The sequence below is a fragment of the Balaenoptera musculus genome, chromosome 10 (genome assembly GCF_009873245.2).
Source record: "Balaenoptera musculus isolate JJ_BM4_2016_0621 chromosome 10, mBalMus1.pri.v3, whole genome shotgun sequence".
NCBI classification, from domain to species: domain Eukaryota; kingdom Metazoa; phylum Chordata; class Mammalia; order Artiodactyla; family Balaenopteridae; genus Balaenoptera; species Balaenoptera musculus.
In genome coordinates, this window is record NC_045794.1 from 75,952,095 (window position 1) to 75,970,805 (window position 18,711).

Genomic DNA, 18,711 nt, shown 5'->3' on the forward strand with positions numbered 1-18,711 from the left:
TTTCCAGGGGGAAAAGGGGAGTGACTCCTAATGAGTGTAGAGTTTCTTTTAGCAGGATGAAAATGTTCTGGAACTAGACAGTGGTGATGGTCTCACATATCATGGCTGCACTTAAGGCCCTGAATTGTACACTTTAAAATGATCAAACTGGTAAATTTTATGTTATGTGTATTTTACCACAACAAAAAAAATTCTCCAAAACTCAATTACCGGGTACTTTCCTTGTTCCCCCAAAACAATTTTAGATCTCAAGGAAAGTTTCCTGCAGTTCTAAATAAAGTGGGTCATCAGTTTTTCCTTGTGGGAGACAACCCAAGACTCTGATTGCACTGAATAAAGTCGTTCAGCTGTTTTACAAGGAAAACACCTGGCACCAAATCCTGGGCTCTTTAAAGAACTGCTAGCTAAGCCTCTTCCCCAGGGTAAATTCGGGAGAAGCACTATGAGTCTGAGCTTGCCAGGTTCATGGGGACCACACCCAGCAGTTAATAAGTTGTTCCGAACTCTGCATGCCCCATCTTAATAACTAGTTCTCTTCCTAGTTTGTAGGTTCCCATAATCATGTGGCTACTCAAATGAGAACAGCAAAAACCACTAACAATTTGGAGACGAGACAGAGTCCAGAAAAGGAAGAAAAGTCATGAAAATATAAATTTAGCTTGAGGTGTTCCATGAACACAAGGCAGAGACCTAGAATTAGGCCTTGTCCTAAATTTCGAAATTGACAAAAGAGTGGCTTCTCTGAAAGCAGAATCATTTGGGTAAGGAAATCTCTCAAGGAGGCATCTGCATGAGCAAAAGGGAATTGATCAAAGAATTCAGAACTTTTGCAATTCAAAACAAAAGACTCTTTGGTCCATCTGGTGACAACTGGTCAGAGCAATGTGCCATAACGTTAATCTGAGAACCAACCTGCAGGTAGCAAGAGAAACATAGCTTCCTCTACCCTCAGAATGATAGTTACAAATGCTAGCTTTTAAGTTAGAACAAGGGCAGCAGTCAGCAGGAAAAAAATATGAGTATGAAGAGGTAGGCAGGAGCCAGATAATGTAAAATCTTGAAGTCTGGGATTTCTTCTAAGCTCAATTAAAAGACATTGCAGAGTTTTAAACAGAAAAATTGGCATATAATTTACATTAATAAAACATCACTCTCTCTGGTTGTGTGGAGGATGGATGGATTGCCAGGAGCAAGAATAGTTGCCAGGACAAAAGCTAGATGATGGTGGCTTGGACAAAGTGGGTAACAGTGGAGATCTAGAAAAGTTGATGGATTCAGAACATATTTAGTAGAATCTACAGGACTTGTTGATGGAATAGAATGTGTGGAAGGGGAGCAGAAAGGGAGGAGTCAAGGATGACTTCCAGATCGAGAGGAAGGCTGTAGCATCTGGACTTTTTGTTGCAATAAGCAAAGCTGGTATTCACCCTGTAGGAAATCTAGTATGCATTTGCCCCTTCACTCCTACAAGACTGTGCTGTCTGGCCCAGTTGAGTCAATGCTATATATTTTTTCTAAATCTTTGCCAACACGAGAAATGAAAATGGTGTCTCATTATGTTTTTTGAATTAACAGTGAGGTAAAACACTTGTTTATATATTTATTGGCCATTTGTGTTTCCTATAGTTGTCTGTTTTTCTAGCCATCTTTTTTTTTTCTCTTTTCTTCTTTCCATCTTTTCTTTACAGTTTATGAGACCTGACCACCAATCCCTCAGAAACCCTTTGTCCCCCCTTAGCTTTCTTGACTCTGTCCTCCTCTTACCTGCCTGACAATTCCTGCCCAATCTCCTTTGCTGCCTCTATTTCCTCAATACTCTGCCGTAGTCCCACTGCACCTTGCCGAGCTTCTATCCTCAGCCCTCTTCCCTTCTTTCTATAAGTGTCCCTAGATGATCTCTTCTATTCACGTAATTCAGCTGTTTTCTCTACATTAATCATCCTAAAATCTCTATCTCCAACTATGACCTCTTTCCAGATGTTCAAAACAATGGTTCGAACTCTCTACTCTGCATTTTCATCTCTATTTGCAGCAGACACCTTCATTAAAACATGTCTAAAATTAAATTTCAGCCATCATTTCGACCAGCCAACTTCTCCTCATTTCCTATTTATCTGCATAGTACCAAACTGATCTAGATTTCTCAGATTATAACTTCCTTCATTTGTTTATTTTTTCAACAGATATTTATAGAGTATCTGCTATGTGCCAGGCACTGTGCTGGGCCCTAAATTTTTTGACTCCCTAATCTTTTTCCTTGTATTAATTCTATTATTAAATCCTGTGAATTTTTCCTTTGTGATAATCTCTCAAATGTATTACCTCGTTTTCATTCCTGTTGCCACCATCTTAATTCCTAGTCTCTCCAGCAGGTCTTTGGCATCTCATCATTGCCTCATCACATTCCTTACTCCTCACACCTGAGCAAGGTGAATCACCTTAGAACATAGCTCTGATCCTCTCACTTCCCCCCTTAGAAACCATCTTTGATGGCACATTTACAAGTAAAGAAAAATCCAACTCTTCAGCCATCAATGATGGCCTTCAAACCATATCTCCCACTAACCCTTGCTCTCCATCCAACTCTCCATGAACATTTGGTTTTCTTCCTTCTTTTTGTATCGTATTACTTTATTTAATATATCATTTTTATTAAAATATAATTTATATACATTAAAATGTTTTCCTATATGCTTCTATTTACAGCAAATATCTATGAGATTAGTATTGTGAATTATTTTATCATCATTGCCACTGTTGAATATTTTGCTCTGAAAGACAATTTTTATACATATGTAACTTCCAGGTTCTATACATATAGAGCATTGGTATTTCTTGCATTGTCAAACAAAATTCAGGCAAGAATGTATTAATTTCATGTATCACCCTAACTTGAAAGAGGGTACACTATGGCAAAACAACAGTTCTAATAGGCAAAACGAAATGGAGAGAAAATAATGGTAAGCATTTAAAGAACTGCTCAGATTTTTATTTTTTTATTTATTTATTTTTTGTAATTTATCTTGAATTTTATAGTGGTGTATAGCTGATTTACAATGCCGTGTTTCTTTCTGCTCTACATCCACTTGATTCACTTACAGAGAGACATCTACATATTCTTTTTCAGATTCTTAACAGTCATGTATATTCTTTTCTGGTGATTACAGTGTGTTGAGTCGAGTTCTATGTGCTATGCAGTAGGCCCTTATCGATTACCTATTTTCTCTATGGAAGGGTATGCGTGCTAATTTCAACCTCCTGGTATATGCCTCCCCCCCTCCCACCTTTCCCCTTTGGTAGCCATAAGTTCGTTTTCTAAATCTGTGAGTCTCTTTCTGTTTTGTAGGTTAAGAACTGCTCAGATTTTTAATTTCAGTGGAACAATAAAATGAAGCCCATTAAAAATCTCAACTTATTTCTGAAACTCAATTTATACCTGTCTCAATAGAGCCCCATTTATTCTCTGAAATCATATCTTTGTTTTTTGTTTTTTAATTAATTTATTTATTTTTCTCTGCATTGGGTCTTCTTTGCTGCATGTTGGCTTTCTCAAGTTGCGGTGAGTGGGGGCTACTCTTTGTTGCAGTGTACGGGCTTCTCGTTGCAGTGGCTTCTCCTTGTTGCGGAGCATGGGCCCTAAGCACGTGGGCTTCAGTAGTTGTGGCACGTGGGCTCAGCAGTCGTGGCTCACAAGCTCACTAGTTGTGGCACACAGGCTTATTTCCTCCACGGAATGTGGGATCTTCCTGGACCAGGGCTCAAACCCGTGTCCCGTGCATTGGCAGGCAGATTCTTAACCACTGCGCCACCAGGGAAGTTCCATGTCTTTGTTTTAAAGACTGTGAATTATTCCAGTTACATCAGTATCTTAGAATTGTCTTTATTTTCACATAAAAAATATATTTGTATTTGTAGTAAGATATTTTTTTGAATTTTATTTTATTTTTTTATACAGCAGGTTCTTATTAGTTATCTATTTTATACACATCAGTATATACATGTCAATCCCAATCTCCCAATGCATCCCACCACCACCACCACCACCACTGCCCCGCCACTTTCCCAGCTTGGTGACCATATGTTTGTTCTCTACATCTGTGTCTCTATTTCTGCCTTGCAAACCGGTTCATCTGTACCATTTTTCTAGATTCCACATGTATGTGTTAATATATAGTATTTGTTTTTCTCTTTCTGACTTACTTCACTCTGTATCACAGTCTCTAGGTCCATCCACGTCTCTACAAATGACCCAGTTTCGTTCCTTTTTACAGCTGAGTGATATTCCATTGTATATATGTACCACATCTTCTTTATCTATTTGTTGATGGGCATTTAGGTTGCTTCCATGTCCTGGCTATTGTAAATAGTGCTGCAATGGACATTGGGGTGCATGTGTCTTTTTGAATAATGGTTTCCTCTGGGTATATGCCCAGTAGTGGGATTGCTGGATCATATGGTAATTCTATTTTTAGGTTTTTAAGGAACCTCCATACTGTTCTCCATAGTGGCTGTACCAATTTACATTCCCACCAACAGTGCAAGAGGGTTTCCTTTTCTTCACACCCTCTCCAGCATTTGTTGTTTGTAGATTTTGTGATGATGCCCATTCTAACTGGTGTGAGGTGATACCTCATTGTAGTTTTGATTTGCATTTCTCTAATAATTAGTGATGTTGAGCAGTTATTCATGTGCTTCTTGGCCATCTGTATGTCTTCTTTGGAGAAATGCCTATTTAGGTCTTCTGCCCATTTTTGGATTGGGTTGTTTGTTTTTTTAATATTGAGCTGCATGAGCTGTCTGTATATTTTGGAGATTAATCCATTGTCCATTGATTCATTTGCAAATATTTTCTCCCATTCTGAGGTTTGTCTTTTCGTCTTGTTTAGTTTCCTTTGCTGTGCAAAAGCTTTTAAGTTTCATTAGGTCCCCTTTGTTTATTTTTGTTTTTATTTCCATTACTCTAGGAGGTGGATCAAAAAAGATCTTGCTGTGATTTATGTCAAAGAGTGTTCTTCCTATGTTTTCCTCTAACAGTTTTATAGTGTCGGTCTTACATTCAGGACTTTAATCCATTTTGAGTTTTTTTGTGTGTGTATGGTGTTAAGAAGTGTTCTAATTTCATTCATTTACATGTATCTGTCCAGTTTCCCCAGGACCACTTATTGAAGAGACTGTCTTTTCTCCATTGTATGGCCTTGCCTCCTTTGTCATAGATTAGTTGACCATAGGTGCGTGGGTTTATCTGTGGGATTTCTATCCTGTTCCATTGATCTATATTTCTGTTTTTGTGCCAGTACCACATTGTCTTGATTACTGAAGCTTTGTAGTATAGCCTGAAGTCAGGGGGTCTGATTCTACCAGCTGCATTTTTTCCCCTCAAGATTGCTTTGGCTATTCGGGGTCTTTTGTGTCTCTACACAAATTTTAGGATTCTTTGTTCTAGTTCTGTAAAAACTGCCATTGGTAATTTGATAGGGATTGCATTGAATCTGTAGATTGCTTTGGGTAGTATAGTCATTTTCACAATATTGATTCTTCCAATCCAAGAACATGGTATATCTCTCCATCTGTTTGTGTCATCTTTGAGTTCTTTCATCAGTGTCTTATAATTTTCTGAGTACAGGTCTTTTACCTCCTTAGATAGGTTTATTCCTAGGTATTTTATTCTTTTTGTTGCAATGGTGAATGGGATTATTTCCTTAATTTCTCTTTCTGATCTTTCATTGTTAGTGTATAGGAATGCAAGAGATTTCTGTGCATTAATTTTGTATTCTGCAACTTTACCAAATTCATTGATGAGCTCTAGTAGTTTTCTGATGGCATCTTTAGGATTTTCTATGTATGGTAACATGTCACCTGCAAACAGTGACAGTTTTACACCTTCTTTTACAATTTGTATTCCTTTTATTTCTTTTTCTTCTCTGATTGTTGTGGCTAGGACTTCCAAAACTATGTTGAATAATAGTGGTGAGAGTGGACATCCTTGTCTTATTCCTGACCTCAGAGGAAATGCTTTCAGTTTTTCACCATTGAGAATGATGTTTGTTGGGGGTTTGTCTTATATGGCCTTTATTATGTTGAGGTAAGTTCCCTCTATGCCCACTTTCTGGAGAGATTTTATCATAAATCGGTGTTGAATTTTGTCAAAAACTTCTTCTGCATCTATTCAGATGATCATATGGTTTTTATTCTTCGATTTGTTAATATGGTGTATCACACTGATTGATTTGCATATACTAAAGAATCCTTGCATCCCTGTATAAATCCCACTTGATCATGGTGTGCAATCCTATTAATATGTTGTTGGATTCTGTTTGCTAGTATTTTGTTGAGGATTTTTGCATCTATATTCATCAGTGATATTGGTCTGTAATTTTTTTTTTTTTTGTAGTATCTTTGTCTGGTTTTGGTATCAGGGTGATGGTGGCCTCATAGAATGAGTTTTGGAGTGTTCCTTCCTCTGCAATTTTTTGGAAGAGTTTGAGAAGGATAGGTGTTACCTCTTCTCTAAATGTTTGATAGAATTCGCCTGTGAAGCCATCTGGTCCTAGACTTCTGTTTGTTGGAAGGTTTTGTTTGTTTGTTTGTTTGTTTAATTAATTTATTTATTTATTTTTGGCTGTGTTGGGTCTTCGTTTCTGTGCAAGGGCTTTCTCTAGTTGCGGCGAGCAGGGGCCACTCTTCATTGCGGTGCACGGGCCTCTCACTGTCGCGGCCTCTCTTGTTGTGGAGCACAAGCTCCAGACGCGCAGGCTCAGTAGTTGTGGCTCACGGGCCTAGTTGCTCCGCGGCTTGTGGAATCTTCCCAGACCAGGGCTCGAACCCGTGTCCCCTGCATTGGCAGGTGGATTCTCAACCCCTGCACCACCACGGAAGCCCCAGTTGGAAGGTTTTTAATCACAGTTCCAACTTCATTACTTGTGATTGTTCTGTTCATATTTTCTATTTCTTCCTAGTTCAGTCGTGGAAGGTTATACCTTTCTGCGAATTTGTCCATTTCTTCCAAGTTGTCCATTTTATTGGCATAGAGTTGCTTGTAGTAGTCTGTTAGGGTGCTTTGTATTTCTTCTTTTTCATTTCTAATTTTATTGATTTGAGTCCTCTCCCTCTTTTTCTTGATGAGTCTGGCTAAAGATTTATCAACTTGTTTATCTTCTCAAAGAACCAGCTTTTAGTTTTATTGATCTTTGCTATTGTTTCCTTTGTTTCTATTACATTATTTCTGCTCTGATCTTTATGATTTCTTTCCTTCTACTAACTTTAGGTTTTGTTTGTTGTTCTTTCTCTAGTTCCTTTAGGTATAAGGTTAGATTGTTTATTTGAGATTTTTCTTGTTTCTTGAAGTAGGATTGTATTGCTATAAACTTCCCTCTTAGAACTGCTTTTCTGCATCCCATAGGTTTTGGGTCATCGTGTTTTTGTTGTCATTTGTCTCTAGGTATTTTTTGATTTCCTCTTTGATTTCTTCAGTGATCTCTTGTTTATTTAGTAACGTACTATTTAGCCCCCATGTGTGTGTGTTTTTTACGGTTTTTTCCCCTGTAATTTATTTCTAATCTCATAGCGCTGTGGCCAGAAAAGATGCTTGATGTGATTTCAATTTTCTTAAATTTACCGAGGCTTGTAGTAAGATATTTTTAAATGGCTAAGGAAAAATAATTTAAGAATGGCTGCTGCTTTATTGCCATATTACATTTATTTTAAAATACATAAAGTACTTAGAAGAACAAAGGGATTACTATCCTGTTATTGTTTTTGCCATCACTGCTGGTGATAATATTCTGTAGAAACACTGGAATAGAGCACAAGGCCATCATTAATACTCTTGATGTGATTTCACAGCCCTCGAACACCTGCCTGGTAGGTCCATCTTCCTCCCCCAGACTATGTGTGTCCTTAATTTGCAGCCTATCCCGATGTTAGCAGGAAGAGGCAGACTTGAGTAACTGCAACATTCAGGAGCCAGGCTGTGTCATCCAAAGCTGACCTGTTTGTCCTTTTCCAGGGAAGATTTTAAATAATCAAAAATTTTGTCTCTCTAGTCCTCTCTTTCTCAGGACAAAATTCCCACTTTCTTTACCTAGTCCTCGTCTAACAATATTTCTAGAAATAATACCTCCTGGCTTCTCACTTATACACAGTGTTAACTTAATTTGTAAAGCAAAATTTACCTTGCCTTTTCTTTACTTTACATTATTGTATATTCTTTCTATAAAAATTAGTTTGGGCTTCCCTGGTGGCGCAGTGGTTGAGAATCTGCCTGCCAATGCAGGGGACACGGGTTCGAGCCCTGGTCTGGAAAGATCCCACATGCCGTGGAGCGACTAGGCCCGTGAGCCACAATTGCTGAGCCTGCGCGTCTGGAGCCTGTGCTCCGCAACAAGAGAGGCCGCGATAGTGAGAGGCCCGTGCACTGCGATGAAGAGTGGCCCCCACTTGCCGCAACTAGAGAAAGCCCTCGCACAAAAAACAAAAAAAAGGAAGACCCAACACAGCCATAAATAAATAAATAAATAAATAAAATTTTAAAAAAAATTAGTTTAATTTACATAGCTATTGATTCAGGAACCAAAAAATTGAGCATTTCTTCCCCCAAAACTCTTTATTCTCAATATTTTTAATATAAGGCTTTTAATATATGTTTGTTATTCCTAGTAAACAATGAAGAAAATTTTATTGCATGTACATAAACAAAAGAAAATTTTAAAAATTAAGATAGAATGCATTTCCAAGAGCATCATTTTATAAATAAAGAACACCCAAGTAATGGATTGCAATGTAATTCCTTTTTATACAATATAGGCTCATTATTGAGATACTCCACAATTTATACTTTTATTATAAAAAGTATAAATGATTCTGTGCTACTGTTAACAAAAAAAAATCACATTATTTTTCTGAAACCAAAGTAATTCTGACTTTTGAGTAGAATACCTCTGTAGATATCCTTCTGTACCTTTAGTTATTTATTTGTTCAAAGTAACTTTTAATGATTGAAGATATATACTCTGAATATGTATACATATTCCTTCAGTGGAAATAAAAATATCTTCTACATTGTTTAATGTCTTCTATCACATGTGACTAGTGAATTTAGGGGGCTGGTGGGGGAGGAGGGATGGGGGTATAAGTGATAATTCTATAAATATTTCTTAATAGCATAAATATGGAAAAGGGTTTAGAATCTTCATCTGCTGAAATTCATATGATTTTAAAGAACAAACCTGTGTCTGATGTCAGTTTCAATGCCTCTTTAAATATTTTATACATTTCACATCATGAGTTACAACAAAGAATGTTTTTTAAAAGTCATATAGAGCATAAAGTCACATGACTGAAATAGATAATTATTTCTTTATTAGTCTCATTGTCCATATATATGATGTTCAATTTTTATTTTCTCTTAATGAGAGAGGGGGAAATCTCCCAGGAGCTGAATGAATCAGGTCAAAACTGGGGCCATGATGATTGACCTACCTATCTCTAGTTCAACGTTCAGTTCATTATTTCAGTTAAACTATAATGAAAACCTTAATTCAGTCTAAATATTTCATAGGGCCAGATACTAGATATGCACTCAATCATGAGATATTATTTTTTAGTCTATTTAATATATCTCTACCTCAATTTAATGTTATAGTTCCCAAGACCTCAGTGTGTCCTATTTCTGAATGCTGAAAATATCTTTAGCCTAATCTTGTATTTTTGCCTGAGTCAGACAATTTATTCTTAAGTATGACATGCTTCCCTCAAGTTATGAAGGAAAACATTTTCAAAAATAGGTGTAGCAAAAAAAAGAAAAAAGAAAAACTCCCACATGTCTCCAAGTAAGGCAAGGCTATGAATCTCCCAAATGATAAACTAGCTATCTGCTTGGGCATGCTAAGATCTAATTTTTATAACTCATCATATAATTAGCCATGTTCAGTGATTTTCAGCACGATGTCAGACTATATGTCATGACAAGGATAGTTTAAAATTTACTGAGGTTTGCTTCTAGAAAACAGTGTACCTTATAAGTTAAAGAGGATGATTTTATACACTAGTAATGAAGGCCAGACATGGAAAGGGCAATTTGCTACGCCAAGAGTAACCAAAACATGGCCTTTTTTTCCAAGGAGGTTACAGTTCAGTGGCAGTATGGGAACGAATATAAATCATTATGATACAAAGTGTGGACTACCTGGCAAATGCAATGTCGAAAGAGTGATTAATTTTGACTGGAGTAGGGGTTGAGAAAAGCTTCCCAGAAGGAAGTAACATTGAATTTGGCCTCAGAGGATCAAGTAAGCAGAGAGAAGGGGGAAAAACCTTGAAGACTGGGATTGGTCATTTCAACAAAGATGCAGAGTCAGGAGAAAAGTAAGGCATATTTAGGGAGCAAAATTGTTTATTACAGGTAAAATACATGGTGACTCAGAGAGCATAAGGCCAGACATTAGGGTAGAAAGAGGGCTGAGATGTTGAAGGGCCCAAGGAACAGACAGAGGAATGTAAATCCTATTCTATACGCAATGCTCTAAGCAGGGAAATAGCATGATCAGTTTAGGGTTTGGCAAAGATAGTTCTAACGGCAGTGTCTACAAGCAATTAGAACAGAGATAGAGCAGAAGCAGGCAAAGCAGTGGAAAGTCAGTTGCAATTGTGTGGGAGAGAGGAAATGAGGTAAAGGGGGCTTGAAGTGAAGAAGTGGCAATGAGAACAGAAGAGAGTAGGTGATTCAAGAGATTGGTAAAGTGTTACCAATAGAATTTGGTGACAGATGTCACAGGAGTGAGGGAGAGGTGGAGTTAAAGACAGTCCTCAAGGTTCTTGCCCCACTGATTGGGTGGATAAAGATCAGACACATTTACGTCATTGTGACTTTGTAAATCCCTTCCTTCAGCCTGAACTATCCATTCCCCATTTACCACCTACAGATAGTCCAGCCCTCTTTCAAAGCTTGGGGGACATTCCCTAGCTGTGTAGCAGCTTCCCAAATTCCCTGTCCTATATACTCCACCAACACCCCAAATTCATCACATCTATACTTACACACGATATTATTTTTACTTCTGCTTTCTGTTATAAGTGATTACTTACATGTCTGCTTCCCCATGGACATATAAGTGCTTTGAGAAATCATGTTCCACTCACCTTTGTATTCGTCATAATACCCATTATGGTGATGTTCAACAAATAACCTCTATGGCTATTCCATTTGAGACATTTCTCAATACAGTCAGTACCCTACATATGAATCTTCAAGTTGTGAACTTTCAAAGATGCAAATGTGCATCTGGTTCCAGCAAGGAACCAGAACCTGTGCCATCAATGTCAGGAGTGAGTGAAATTGCAGCTTGCCCTCTGTCTCCTATTGTGATGATCCTTCAGCTCTACCATCTCCCACCTCCTCTCCCTCTTCCAGTCAGTAACTCTTCTTGCCTGTTCACTAGATGCCAGCCCCCGTATGCCAGCTGTTGTACTGTACTACTGTACTTTTCAAGGTACTGTACTGTAAGATTAAAAATATTTTTCTTTTTGTACTTGTTTGTTTTTTATGTATTATTTGTATGAAAAGTATTATAAACCTATTACAGTACAGTACTATACAGTTGATTGTGTTAGTTGGGTACCTAGACTAACTTTGTTGGACTTAAACAAATTGGACTTACAAACGCGCTCTCGGAACGGAACTCGTTTGTATGTAGGGGACTTACTGTATTGTCCATGATCAAGATGATTCAAAGAGAGGCAATACTGAGCAATGATTCTCAAAGTGTGGTATATGTTTTACTGGAGAAATAAGGAAAATAACTTAGAATATGGAAAGATTTTTAATGGTTTCTATTTTATATTCCTAAAATAGAATAATTTAAATATTTTAATTAATTTAAATTAATATTTTAAAATATTAGATATTTTAAAAAGAATGAACTACATGTAAACAACTAGGATGAATCTCAAAAATATTGTATTGAAAAAATAAGCCAAACATGAAAGAATACATATTGTATGATTTCATTTCTGTGAAATTCACAAACAGGAAAAGTAAATCTATGTTGATAAGAATCATAACAGTAGTTGCCTATAGAAGTGGGATTTGACTAGAAGGGTGTGCAAGATAACTTTCTAAGGGAATGGAAAAATTCTATATTTTAGATTAAGGTATTGATTTTACAGGGGTTTTTTTCCCCAAAAGTGTTTGTATTGTACCCTTAAGATTGGTGTGTTTCACTCTAAGTAAACATTATCTCAATTAAGGAAAAAAACGTTCAGGGAAATTTGAATATCATCTCGGTATTAGTTGATACCGAGGAATTGTTCTTATTAATTTTATTAGAGTATGATTATAGCATTATGTAAGAACATGTTCATGATACTGAGAGATATTTACAGAAGTGTATGTGGGTGAAATGATACGATGTCTAGATTACTTTAAAAAAACTCAGAAAATACAAAAATGATTCAAAAGGAGATAATTAAAGCAAATGTGTCAGAATATTGATAAGTAGGAATCTGGGTGAGGGTTATATGGGGATTCATTTTACTACTCAATCTAATTACATGTATATTTAAATTTTCAAAATACATTTTACAAGAACCATTTAGTAAAAAAAATTAATTACCACATAGATAATAAACTCCATTCTCGATCTACAACCAATTCTGTTGCCTCCAACTTGAAAATACATCCACAATACATCAATTCTTATCACCTCCACTGCTGCCTTCCTGAATGAAGCCACCTTCATCTCTCAGCAGAACTACTACAGTAACCTCCTAACCATCCTCTCTATGTCCACAGTTTCCCCATGATGCCTATATTCCACTCTAAATTCAGAACCATCTTTTCAATAAACAAGCTATAATACTTGTTTATTCTACTACTTAAAATTCTCTGATTTCCCATCTCTTGCAATGTAAAATTCAAATTCCTTGCGTTTTCTTTTAAGGGCCTCAGTAAACTTGTTTTCATGTGTCCTCTTTCAACTTATCTCCTACATTCTCCTATTTCATTCACTGTGCTCCAGCCACAATGGCCTCCCTGTGGCACTCAAGAAAAATGGCAAGCATAAGCCTACCTCAAAGCCTTTGAATTTGTTCTTCCCTCTGCACAGAAAACTCTTAGCCCAGGTGGCCACATGTCTCACTTCTTTACTCTCTGTTCAAATGTCACATGAGCAGAGAAACTTTCCTTGAGCACCCATATGAAATAGCGCCATCCCACCCACACTATGCATGCTCTGTTCCCTTTCACCTGCTCTGTTTTTCTTCCTATCTTTCATCACTATCAGACATGTTATGTACTTTTTTGTTTGTCTCCTCTGACTAGAATGCAAGTTCCTTGGGAACAGGGTAACGGCTACTTTTGTTTACTGTGGAATCCCCAGCACCTAGGATACTGTATGGCACACAGCAGCTACTGAATACATACATATTCATTACTGAAAGATGAGTCAATTGGATCATAGTACTACCTTTAATTTTGGATTTAGAAATTCAGCTTAGACCCATGAACAAAAGGAATTCTGTATTCCTCTCACCCTAAAATAGTGTTACCTACCCAGGGGCAGGATGCAGAAGCCATGACTAATTCATTCACCTATTGCATGGCAACAAGATTAGGATACAGAGTAGACAAGATCTCAAATTAAAGAAGGGCAGGCCCCACGGGACTCTCCATTGGGTCCAGTGGTCCCACAGGCATATGATTCACTCCTCCCCAGGCAAGGAGGAATGAAACTGGGGGTGGGAAACTCCCATGTTATCTTCCTAATATAGTCAGGAGGGCCAAGTTCCTTTTTGTGGGCCAAGAGAGAAATACTGGGAAAGGGACAGAACATTTCCTACCACAATGAAGATAATGGTTATGACTATAATAATAAAGAAGATAATGATGGGCCTTTTTCCATCCCCATTTCCCTCCTAATCCTATCAGAAACTAATTAGATTGTGATCTGAAAACTTCTTGTTTAATGTTCATTTGTTTTGCAATCTTGCTTATTCTTTTTTATGTGCATGAATTATGGAATAATGCATTCTTTTATATCCCAAATAAGGTAAAATAAATGTATGCATTCATAAAAAAAAAAACAAATTAGATTACAGGAGTTTTTTTTTCTTCTCCACCCACCACAGTTTCCATCATTGGTACTATAAACCCAGGAACTCTGCCCACCCACACACAGATATGCACACAAAGAGAATTGGGTGTATTGTATTGAAGGAGATGATGATCCTTTCTAAGAAGGATATGACTATATGTTAGGTAGGACAGTGATTGTTAGAATTTGTGGTAACCACACGCTTGAGAATTTTCTAGAACCAAGCCTGATAGGCATTATAACTTACTAACTGTGTAACCTTACACAAGTTACTTAACCTCTCTGTGATTCAGTGTCTTATCTGTAAAATAGATAAATAATAATACCTCCGTCATAAAGTTCTTCTGAGGAATAAATAAGCTAATATATATATAAAACACATAGAAAAGAGCCTGGCACTTGTAAGCACTCTATATTACTTATCAATTTAAAGTTTTCTACAATCAACATTAAAGATGTTTTATGAGATTCCAGAAGATGTGATTGTATATTTCCTCAAGACAAATAATGGAATATTTGTAAAGGAGGAGACATAAGACAGTAGGTGGAATCAGATGCATAAGTTCCATCTGAAACTGAGCTATTTGGCAAAGATGACTTCCTGGCAATTTGTAAAAATAAAATAAAATAGAATAGAATAATGAGACATTAGGTGCTAGGATACCACTCAGTACTCTAGAATTCTAGCCTGGGATTTATCCTATTCAACACTTACTGTTAATGATTTGGATAGAGACTAAGATGGCATGCATATCTAATCTGCCAGTACTACAAAGAATGGCAAGATAATGAATAGCTTTGATGGTCAACTGGAGAACAAAAAGAGTAGGACAGCCTGGAATGTTGGACTAAAAACTAGCTATAATAAAAGATGAATGTAGAATGATATTTATAAAAATGTAGAATGATGTAAATAGCAAATTACCATACAGTGGTTAATCATTCATCCAGGCCCTTTGTTAGGAGACACAGATACCAAAAAATGAAAAATATTTTATCCCAGCTCCTCATAATATTCAGTCTAATTGAGAGAGAATCATAAAAAGCACAGTGATAGGCATATTCACACAAGCACAGAGAAGTAACATCTAACTCATCCAATGGAGAGTGAAGGGATAAAGGCCGGTGTCCCAGTGAAATAGGCTCTCAAGCTAAGGGGGGTTTTATTCCAGCCAGAGGACACAATCTGAGAGAGACACGCAAGTAAATACTAGTATGGTGTATGCAGAAAATCTTAGGCACTAAAATGCAGTTCAGGAAATAGTGAGAGATGATCCTGGAGAAGCAGAGTGAGCCATAGAGACATTACGTCATGTAAAGGAGTGGGGCTTCATCACAGAAGCATGAAGAGCTGAAGCAGAGATTCAAGCAGGAAGCAGCAGGCTCAGACTTGCATTTCACATGATCACTCAGGAAGCAATACGGAGGATGATTGTGATGGGCGAGGAAGGAGGGAAAGATGAAGGGGAGAAGACTGGAGGCCCAGACCCGGGGGAGAGGAGGCAAAGATTTTAATTAGTCCAGTGTTACTGTGGGCACTCCAGGCTTTAAGGGCCAGAAAGAGGAAGAAAAATCCATAGAGAAACAGGAAAAGATGGTTAGAGAAATACAGGGAAAACTACAAGGGTCCTGGGTCATGGAAGCCATGGAAACAGTTACAAGAGGGAAACGTGATTTACAGTATCCAATACCACATATAAGATAAGGACTTTCAAGTGACCTCCAAATTTCACAGTCAGACCAATTGTTAGACTTAATAGGAACAATTTTGGTAGAGTGGTTGAGATGCAAGACAAGTTAAAGTATATTTTAAAAAATAAATGAGAGATGAGTAAGTGTAGCATTCACTTTCTTGGTAATAAAAGAAAGGAAAGAGGTAAGGTAGTAGGTATAAGAGAGATTGTTTCATTTATAATGGAAGAGATTTGAAACAGTTTAGAAGTAAATGTGGCAAAGCCAGTAGAAGAGAAAAGAAGAAGAAAATAAAAAAGAATTAAGACAAGGTCCCAGGGGGAAAGAAAAGAATGAATTACATGGGTGGAGAGGTTAGTTTTGATTTAAAAAAAAAAAAAAAAAAAAGAGGGGTCAGCTTAGCCTGTAAAAATTGGGAGGAAATGAGGGTAAGTTGCGGCTAAGTCGATGGATAGATGGTAAGTGTAAGGTGACCAATTTTCTCAATGATATGCTATTGTTGTGATGGTAATTACATAAGTTCTATATTTCTTCTTTTAAACTCCTATTACAGAATTCAGAAGTCCTAACTTGACAATATAATGTGAAAAATATCTTAGGAGCCAACAACATAACAGAAGCATTAGAAAAATAAACACAGTCCTAATATACATCCATAGAGATGGACATCCAGGTCGCATTCCAATTATTATGTTCAATTTTCAAGGGCCACATTAAGAAAAGGCCGCATTGTGAAATAAGGTCACGGTCAGGAGAAGAATATTAAGGACTATAACCCCATAAACCCACTTAACAAAAAACAGAGGACGTTTCACAATTTTAATATAATGTGTCTTGGAGAAGGTATTTTTGCATCGAGGTAATTTCTGGTGGTGAGCACACCATAGGGTATACAGGAATAGAAATACAATGTTATACACATGAGACTTATATAATGTTATAAACCAGTATTGCCTCAATAAAAAATAAAATTAAAATTAAAAAAAATAAAACAATTAAATGTGGTTGATATTGTTTACCCTAAGAAAGGAAAATTTAGAGATGAAGCTGTTGTAGAGCACAGAGAGTACATTTCCTCTGAAGTGCTCCATGAGGCAGAGTTTGGATGTGACAAAGAGGTAGGTTTTATTTTAACAGAAGGAAACGCTCATTATTAAACACACAACTCTCCATCACTGAAAGTGTATAAGAGGTTTGATGACCAAAAAGCAGGGAGGTTGTAGCAGGGACCCCTGCAATGGGAAGAAGTTGGGTATCTTCCAACTCTAAACTTCCATAATTCTGTATTTAAACATCATTCACACATCCTTGAGTGGTTACGGGATGAGCTATGGAGTGTGTCAGTCTTGGTATCCAATGGAACAGGAAGGCAGATAAAACTGGAATGTTTAAGGTTTACACTGTAGGATTTGGCACTGAATGTTACATTTGGTTTAACTGCATGAGCCACTAAAAAGGTAATTTACTGTTTGAGAGTAAAGAATTCCAACCTGTAGTAATGATGTTTGAGAAGGATGACTGGAACCTTGTCAGGACCTGGAATTTTACAAACTGTAAAAAAAAAGCTCGTGCATGAAGGTGGGGGAGCGTGTGGCAGGGGTCAGGGGAGGTATGTGCTGATGGTAGAGATGGAGAGAGAGGGGTGAAGAAATAAGCACATATCTAATCCAGCATCCAAACAACCAAGTTTACTACAGAGGAAAGGGTAAGGAAATGAAGTTGACAGGACATAAAAGGATCTTGGGCAGCCAGAAAAAATGGTCATGAGCACAACAATCGTATGGGAGAGGGGCTGAGTTGCCTGCAGATGTTTTCCATCACTCAATGAGATGATTAATTGCAGCCAACTGAAAACCACTGAGCCTAGCTTAAGTGAAAAAGAGAAAATTTATTAGGGATTTAAGGGTGTCCTAAGAAGTAGGACTTCAGGAAAGCACTAGGACCAGGAACTGGAGTAGGTCAAGAATTTGCATTCCTAATAAGCCCCCAGGTGATGCTCATGCTGCTGGTCCAGGGACCTCACTTTGAGATCCACTGCTTTAGAGCTTGTGAAGCATCTTTACAGGTATTATCTTATTTAATCCTTACCATAACTCTGTAGAAGAGGCCTCATTATCCTCATTTTTCAGGAAAGGAAACAAAGGAATAAAGAAATTTAACACCTAAGCTCTTACAGCTTCTAACCAGTGAAAAAGAGACAGGAATCTAGTTCTTATATTGCCAAGCTCCATCGTTTCTCCCTACCCCTTAGCTGTTTGATGGGGTTGATGGCCAATATCTACCAGAACCCGATGAAAATAGTTAATGGCACATCACTAATCCCACCTGTTTAATAGTAACACAGCTAATGAAAATGTTATACTCTTTAAGGATAAGGGCTGTTATACTTTTATACTGCTAAGAGTGGGATTCAAAACTGTTTCCTTATTAGTTTAATGTGCTTTTATATCAGAATGCAAGTGCTACAAGCCTAAAGAGAGCACTGGGACAGCTACATTGACAGACTAATTAAATTCTCTGTAGTTATGCCGGCTTTTTTCTTTTCAGCAACTTTTTCCCTATACCCTGTAGCAGCAGCGATAATTACGTTGAAACGTTATTAATATTGTGTCAATGAAAGTAATCAATAAACAATCAATAATAAGAATAGAAAAGAGTTTTATTTGAACCAAACTGAAGACTATAGCCCAGCAGCCAGCTCCCAAGATTACTCTGAGAAACTGCTCCCAGGAAGACTGGTTTTCAGCACAGTCTCATATCCTGTCAGGACAAACATTAAAGTCAGGGATACCTATCTTCAAGGTTTAAAAAAAAAAAAAAAAAAAAAAAGACCAGCATGTACACAGTGAGTCAGTATTGCCTGACACCTGGAAAGGGAGTTTCATCAAAGGGGTACCAGCATTGGTGTACCAGGAAGGGAGGCATTTAATCT